Raw genomic sequence first — 9299 nt, forward strand, 5'->3', positions numbered from 1 at the left:
AAGAGGCTTTATAATGAATGGTTCATTAGGCACAACACTTGGTGAAGGTTTTGCAAATGGGGTTTCAAGCTTTGGGTTTAACCATGGAGGAAAATTTGTAGTTAAGCATGCTCAAGCTGGAGTAGTACTGGGATAGGTGACGTCCTAGGAAGTTGTAGTGCTTCACCCCTATGAGCATCACCTAGATCTAATGAGTGCTAAGTTTTCTATTTATTCTTATGATAGATGAATTCATGTTGAATCACTACTCATTGAACATGAGTCAATGAGTTTGACTTAAAATCACACAGTTAAATCTTGATAGCAATATCACAATTTGACTTGTTGTGGAAGGAAATTATCTTGTACTTAACAATGAAATAATTAGTTGCATCTAATAGATGCAATAGTATCCTCCCATGCATGGCAAGAACTTAAGAAGAGATAGAAATAAAATCATGGTAATCATACTAAGACCATGGAAGATAAGTTACTCCCACCAAAATAATTATATTATAGGGAGGAACTTTTTGAAACAAATTAATAAAAAAAATTGTCGCACAATAGATTTTGTCATATAAGCTTTAGAAACATTGTGAAGATAAGTAAGAGTAATGCAATAAAGATTTTTCTAGAGATTATGAACCATATGGTATCGTTTATAAGGAATGTGTGATGACTAAAAAGAAGAAGAGTTCATTTCCATGAGAACTATTCACTACACCAAAGAAGTTATAGATGTCTCATATAGATTTATGTCAACCTATAAAGACAAGATTTTTCTATGGCGAAACAAAATTCATTCTTTTCATTGAAGATTTTGAAAGAATGACATAATTAGCAATTCAAAGAAAAAAATTATGAATCTTTTGAGAAATTTAAGATATCCAAGTCTCATGTTTTATGATGAATCTCAATTTAGAAAGTGAATTATTACATCTAGAATTATTGTAACTAATTTTCAAGATTTAATTATAAAAGTTAAAACTTAAAAGTCTACAAGGAAAATAAAAGACTTCAAATATAAGAGCAAGAAACATGGTGAAAGGATTGTAACTTTCTGATATGCCATGTGGTTAGAGGCTAGAGTGAGGCTCAAAAAGAGTTTTGAGAATTTTAAATTTTTGTTTTGTGAAAGGCAGAGAAATGAAGAGATTGTCTTTTAGTCATGATCTTTTTGCCTTTGCTCCTCATATTTGTCAAGGGTATAAAGGATTTCATTTGAATCTTTGTGATTATTTGTATTTTATTTGGATTGTTATATAGTTTTGCATTTTTCTATTAGGCATTGATATTATCAGTCGTTATATTCAATCATAAGTGTGTTCCTTATATGATATTTGAGTCGTCCATTTCCATCCTCTTTGATCCTAATCTATAAATGCATCTGTGTCATGATTATGTGTAAATGCTAATTTTATCCTTTCTTCTTTTTAGTTAAAAATTATACATCTGGTAAAAAGATTCAGATAAACAACAATATATCAACAATAGTATTACATTAAAATGAGACCGGATCATTGTCTAATTTCATTCCATTCGAAAAGAGAAAACCGGTAGGGATAGGATACTTTTTGTATGTACAGGACATAATTTCAGGAGTTTCTAATAAAAAGAGTATTACAGTTGTTGAATATGGAATGATGGATATATGTCTATACGTGTATTGACAGAACATTTATTGTGATTATAGAAGTCCGGTCTTCTAGTTTAGATAAGAACTTTAGGCCCCGTTTGGTTGCTGGAAGATGAGGGCCAAAATCGGGTTATCAGGAGTAAAACCAAGTTTTGCAAAAAAACTTTGGTGTTTGGTTGGTTAAAATCATAACCTGGTTTTCAATTTCATCTTCCAATTTTGGTCAAAAATTGGAAGAAGTTTCTTCCAACAAAAAGGTGGAATTCGAAATTAAAACCAGGTTTTGAATTTTATGACAGTTTTTTTAATAATATTGTGGGGTCCACGGTATATTCATCTTCCGTGTCAACCAAACGGACCATTGGCTTTCCAAACCACAAAACCAGGTTTTCGAAAACCTGGTTATAAGATAACCTGGTTATGACACAAATTTGTCTTCCACAACCAAACGGGACCTTAATGTCTAACTATGTAATACGGCCAAACCTAAAGTAAAGGGGAGTCCGTGTATTCAATGTTCAATTGTGGACACGACCATCAGCCACTGAAACACTCCCTCTCCTCCTATTGCTTAAGAAGACTACAATCACTTCACCAACATTTACAGTCATACACGGAACAAAAAGATTGTAAGCAGGTGAGAAGCAGAAATATGACAGCGGCTAGAACAGTCAGGACCTGCCATGAACCAAATATGTATCTGTTTACATGAGCCTTCGCAGCAACTCTCCATCTATTGTTATAATGCTTATTGATATCCGCTATAACTTGGTCCAAGTATTCCACTTTTGTCAATTTCACGCATTTACCCATGCCGTTCCACAGACTCGCGACTTTCTTGTCGTCTGCCAGACGATTGTAAATAATTCCACTGTTTCTCAACACCCGAACATCTTCTTCTGTGTCAATGATGCCGTTCATGAAATCAGTGTAGCGACTCAACATCAACTCTCCAGGCGCTGCCGAAGCTTCGAACGCCACCAGATTTCTGAGAACTACTTCTGTGTTGGAATCCAAGCTCAATTTGGGAAGATAAAGAGTTGCAGTCGTCTTGTCAAAACCGATTCTGGTAAGATCTCCGTCTGTTGGACAGAATTTTATTCCTGCAGAGTATAAATCGGAGACGGAGGGAACCGCCAGTTCGTCGCGTGTAGGAAGAATTTCCACGGATGAAGATCCGCTATTCTCATTCATCTCCTCTTCCTTTCCATCTTTGCGCTTAATTGAAAGACTTTGAAAAGTCGAAATCAGATGCGTGGACAACTGTGCCACAAACTGGACAGGCCTTCCTTCGAGGAGAGGCTGAGGAAGCGCTGACATAATTTGATCAGTGCTGATGTTTAACGAGGAAAGCGCCTTCCATAACGCTTTCAGAGCACGTGTTGCGTAGTTTGAATCTGGCAACATGACCTCCTCGTTTTCCTTCTTCTCGGAAACACTATCGCCCAACTCTGTGGCTGCTGCAGGGACAATAGAGTAGTACAGCACCTCCAATATGTGACCCCTCTCTTTTACACGCAGCCTTGAGCTATCCCATTTCTTCTTCAACATAAATGGCGACCATTCTTTGCAAGCGAGAGTCACCAAATCGCGGAGCCTTTCTTGTGCCTTATCTCGAGAACCCAGCTGAATTTCCAGCAGCTTCTGCAAGAGGAACAAAGGAATCTGATTCTCAAGCATCATCAGATCTCTCATAACGGCATTGTAGGTCGAACTCCTGCCAGATGGATCCAAGACTCCGTCCAATCGCCGCACCTGGGAAGGCATTTGTGAATAAGAAGCCTTAATGTCCGCCTGTTTGACATGGAACTGCAAACACTCAAGTAAGAAGGAGGCGTCCAAAGCCATGAGCCATGCCAGTGCTTCTCCGCTGCAGTCAAGATATTTATGGTAACAGTTCCTGATCCGCCAGTCGTACTTCTTAACCTCTTCCACTGCGTATTCGAACTTGCTGTCACCGGTTAGCATGTTCTGAAATCTTCGCGCAGCAGCCACTTTATATCTCTCCATTTCATACAGTTGCGATTTCGAATGGTGATATGGCCCAATGGAAACGTACTGCGGAATATATGCTTCTGGCTTCATTGTCAACAACTCTTTGGGCACGCCGAAAAGTGATACGAACATCTCATTATCTTCTTCTTCCACCTCCTGAACTTGCACGGCTTCCTTGATTTGAATAATCCAGCGATCTTCATCAATTTTTGTTTCAACTGGGCTCTTTATTTCCATGATTCCGAATGCTAGTGAATGAGCGATCACAGCAAGAAGCTACAAATAATATGTAGAACAGATCAAAGGCTTAAATGTTGATAAGAGCTTGGCAGATGATCATATTTGTAGCCTCTGAGATGAAGACAACATCGACTTTTACCGTACGCGGCTTCGCATGGGATTTGCTTTACCGAGGCATTCCATTCAAAGGCAAGGCCTATGACTGCTTGTTGCTGGCGTCACCCCATTCGTGACCATCTAGAAAATGGAAAGAATTACAGCCTTCTAAAATAAATTCGTCCGTTCATATATATTAAGAGTCATTTGAAGAGTCCTTTCGTAGGTTAATTTGTTTGGCGAACAATCGTGTCAAGTGTTGTTTTTTCAGCTATTGGATAAGTTGAATTTTGAATATGTGATTTTGAACTGAAAGAAGACCACCAACTAGGGTGACGAGCGTAATACGAATTTGTGATGTTATCTAGAAACAAGAGAGGTATGGCATCATGGTTCCTATTTTTAGTGTAATAATTTAAGTAGGAAAATATTAATTAGTTTTTCTTTTATATAATTATTTAGTACATGTGACCTTAATTTCACTCTGAAAAAAATAGAAATACAAAGTATAATGTGTAGTAGTTTAAAATATTGATGGTATTAATTATATTACAAACTGAGTTATATGAAAGATTAAAAATTGGTTTGATTGGAAAATGACTGTATATAGTATCTTAGAAAGGACGTTGTCAAATCTTTGAGATAGAAAAGAGTTGTCAATATATTAAAGGTGGTTGTAATTTCATTGAAACAATCTATATAGATCATATCAAAATAAATTCAACAAATCTCTCTCTCTCTCACACACTCACTCACTCACACACACACACACAACAAACATTGGAGTTTATATAGTGTGAAGGAGAATAGATAATGATAGAAGACAAGGAACAAAATTAAAATGAAATGGAAGAGAAGTTTATTTTCTGACAATACTAAGTTTAGATTTGGCAAAATGTGATGTCTTCAAATAAAAGATTCAATAAAATATTTAGTATTATGATTAGTTTAAAAAAATATTAAAAAATAAAAAAGAACTTAGAAATGAATGATATTTTAATAAAATTTCATGCTCTAATTCTTTAGAAAAAAAAGTTCTTATGCTCAATCTTGCTAGTGCAATCCCATCCGTTCCAATATTTTCCAGATTACTCAATTGCAATAAATTGCTCTAAATGTAACATTATAATGAGTGGGATTTTTGTATTTGAGTATTTTTGTTTTCAATGTACTAGCAAGATTGTTTATTTTATCCCATGCCTTAGTACTTTAAAACAACTGGAGCCACTTCCTACTAATAAAGTTTTTAGGATAGAAAATACAATCAGTCCAAAAGAGTAGTCTATGATTTACGCGCTTACCACAAATTCATTCGTGAATGTTAGCTCTTATGTTGCCCCTTTTTTATAATGCAACTAAAATAAAGAAGAGGAGTGGATAGGATTGGAACTACTGATTACTGGGTAAACTTGGTCGATCTCACCACCACACACATGACTCTCACTCAACCAATTAACGACTTGGGCGTACAACACACTGATCAAAGTGACTAGAATGTAGGTTGTAGGCCCCTACTTGCTCACACGTTGACCCGGATGCTTTTGACATGGATGATACATCAACCATATGCACATCTTGTCAAAAGTGCATGTGTCTTATGGATGCTACATATCTTGCAAACTATTCTAAATGTGACTGCTCGATTATTGACAACATAGATGCCACCTTCTGTTTGATGAAGAGACATCGACATATGACTTTCATGGGGAAGATTATAGACCGAAGGCTTGAGAGGATATTTAGAATAAGGATGTGGATTATAATAAATACCAAAGATGGTAAGAAAGTAAAATTAATAGTTGTCCTTAGACATTACATGATTTTTTTTTGTGTCGAGTGATTTTGAAAATTTGTTTATGAATCTTGTGTATTATGTTGAGGGCCAATGATGAATTTGGGAACTTTGTGTAGAATCTAAAATAGGGGAAAGAAGAGAAAAGAAGAGCACATACAAAAAGACAAAAAATTGTACTGGTTTGAAACAGAAACACATCAATATCTTTATTGATCTTTCATATCTAATTACACATTTTTTGGAGCACACATAAAATATTAAATTGGTAGTTTTTATAGAGGTTACAACATTTAGAACCATTCATATGCAATCCATGCATTATTCAAATGATTTTACAACTATAACTTTATAATCATGCAACCAACAATTACAATCCATAAATTACACATGGTACCATTTACTTGATGCATTTAGTTTAAACTAAAATTGTAGTTTCACTTTGATAGCGACACATGCAAGACTAGACATCTAACTACTGCATGATAAACAAAAGCAATACATGATAATTTGCATGGAAAATTATATGATGGTAGAATTTTGACTCACTCATCAACTCCCTACATATCCCCCCTTGATGCCAAGACTTGCAATTTGATCTCTGGGCACTCAAACTTGACTCATGCAACTCACAATGACACTTCTCATTGCTAGAGTTTGATAGACCAAGTTATCTAAAAATCAATTATGTTCAAACTTATCATCTAGACAATTTCATTCTAGCTAAGTTATATATGGTCTCACACTTTTCCAATTGGAAATATCTATTAAATGCATGTGTTTAATACTAGTTTGTATCCAATTACTAAAGAAATAAAATTATTTAGAAAAGTGGTGTTTCAATAACTCTTACTATATTTTATGATTTTTTCTAATAACATATAAACACCATTTTATAGAGCTCAAAGTCAAAAATATTCTCATATAGAGTTTATAGTGTTTCAATTAGATATAGTATATTGTAATAAAAAAATTGTACAAGCACATATTTTAACACTTCAAAATATGTCAGTTTTTAGAAGAAAAAAAAAATCATATCAATTTTATTTTTTAAGTATATGACATTCTAGACGACAAAGTCTTCTTCTAGAATGTATAATTTTTTTCTTGGTTAGAATAGATTTGTTTTGAAAAATATGGTGAGAGATGAAAACTATTGATTTCAGGTGAGTTAAAATTTGAATCATTATAAAAGAGAAAATATAGCTTTAAAGCCAATTTTTTTTTTTTTTGTTCTTTTTGATATATATGTTATCAATAACATAGTCTAAGATCAAAGGGAAACAAGTTTATTTCCATATAGTTTTGTGGTTTTCAATATTTTTTAGCAGCTAAAAAATTATCTATAAAAATTAGGAAAATATATCAATTCTTATTCCAAATAATTATTAAAAATTATAATTCTAAACTTGATCATTTCTACACATTACATTAGTTTACTTCATTTTCAAATTCAAAATAATAATACCAATTTTATGTCATTGAAGGTGAACAATTATACTTTTGAACTAGCCTTTTCCTTTAATAAAGGGTGACCCTGGTTTGTGTACACTATTTGGTCTACCCTATTAAAGGATTTAATAACCCTATTAGGAGTGACCTTGTTGGAGGACTTAAGAAAATTCCATCAAAATGCCACCTTGATTAAAGGATTTACAAATGACTACTAGGTCAATCTTGATTAAACAATTTTAAATGATACAATGGTAAAAAAGTAACATTAGGTTGATCTGATCAAGATAACTCACTTTGCAAATATATATCACAATGTATCTCATCTACTAATTCATTGACTGAATTCCATTTATGTCTTCATCATCAATTTGTGATCTACATAGAAAATTCTTCAAGCATTCACTCTTCACCTCTGCTCTAATCCTTCTTCATAGTCTTCTCCTTAACCTCACCAATCAACAAAATTAGAAACGTCTCCAACTTCTCTAGGTTAATCTTGTACATCCTTAAATAGGTAGCTTCACCTCTTACTACTTAAACATCAATATTGGTCTTAGGATTAGGTCATATTGATTGAATGCTTCCTTAATTTCCTTTCCTTCTTCTCTTTATAGATACGTCTAAAAAATTCTCATAGAATCCATTTCTAGAAATTCTTAAACATAGTTTTGCATGAATTAAATTCTCTCACTCATCAATACTTATCATTTATGCACTTTGACTAATCATAAAATTTAACTATGTCAGCTAGAAATCTCAATTCCTTCATAAAGTCTAAAATGTTGGCACTTAGTCAATAATGTGTTCCTCGATCTTGATCATCACTAGAAGACTTGGTCATCACAATATGATGTCTTTCTCATCTTATACTATCTTCACATAGACTTTTTCATGTACTCGGTCTTTAATGGTGCTCGATCAACACTATATCTGTTTGGCTTCTACTATTTACTTAGTTGACACTAGCACAATGCAACTTAAATTGCAAGTTCCTTAATCTTCTATTCTATAGCTCAACTTAGCCTATGTATTTTATCCTTCATTAATCATCTCAACTAGGCATCAACTCAACTTTCTTCTCCACTTAGTGTAATGATTAAGGAACACATTATCTTCTCAAATTTAGACCAATCAAGTGCCCATTCTAGTTACATATAACTCAATCTTTCTTCTAGGTCTTCTTGTTATCTCTTCTTAAATCATCTTCATAAATCATCTTGATATGATACTCTACTTAGGTAGCAACTATCTCATCAATAGGGTTTGACATCAACAACAACATAGAAATTGTTTCAATTGTAGGTTCCAACACTTTCATACAATTCAACAATTGTTTGATCTTTACAATGTTTGAACAATTAGCTATCCTAGCAACATACTAAAACTTCACATGGATTGAGAAATATAGGTTTGCTTCTTGCTTTCCCTTGAAATTAGTCTCCTTCCTAGAAAGAAATTGCCTCCACTTGTACTATTTTTTATAGTCAATGTTTCCAGCCCAATCACCATCTTTGTAAACTTTTATTATCTCATAATCTATAGTCTTTAGATCCTTTCAGATATCTCATTATCATTTTCACAACCATCATATGATTTTTTCTAGGAGTAGTAGAAAATCTAGCAACAATACAAATTATTGACATAACGCCAAGTTTACAACATGTTGCAGTTGTCCAATCACTAACCTATATATTGTTTGTTTCACATCAGTAGAATCATCACTCTTTGAAATTTTATTACTAGTAACTGTAGGCATCTCAACTAATTTTTAGTCCTTAATTAAAAAAAATTCAATATTTCTTTGATATATTTTGACCAAGTAATGTAAATACCCTTCTTCATATAATAAACATGTAAACTAGAAAAGAAAAAGTGATCTCTCCAAACATTGAAATCTTAAATTCCTTCTTCATTTCATTAGAAAATGATATACATAATAAATCATATCCTCCAAATGTGATATCATCAACAAATATTTCAACTAACAAATTCTTGCTCTCAGAATCACTTTTTAGGTACAAATTTCCATTGACATTAATTCTTGTAAAACCAAATTTTGCCAAATAATTGTGTGACCTTTCATACCAAGCTCTAGGAGCTTGCTTC

General features: G+C 33.4%; 1 pseudogene; it reads right to left on the reverse strand.

The window, feature by feature from the left end:
• Window positions 1-1475: 1475 nt before the first annotated feature.
• LOC149547359 (putative UPF0481 protein At3g02645 pseudogene) lies at window positions 1476-3901 on the reverse strand (annotated as a pseudogene).
• Between the last annotated feature and the right edge of the window lie 5398 nt (window positions 3902-9299).

The sequence above is a fragment of the Cupressus sempervirens genome, chromosome 7, assembly GCF_028749045.1.
Source record: "Cupressus sempervirens isolate cs-2001-9-10 chromosome 7, ASM2874904v1, whole genome shotgun sequence".
In the NCBI taxonomy this organism is placed as follows: Eukaryota; Viridiplantae; Streptophyta; class Pinopsida; order Cupressales; family Cupressaceae; genus Cupressus; species Cupressus sempervirens.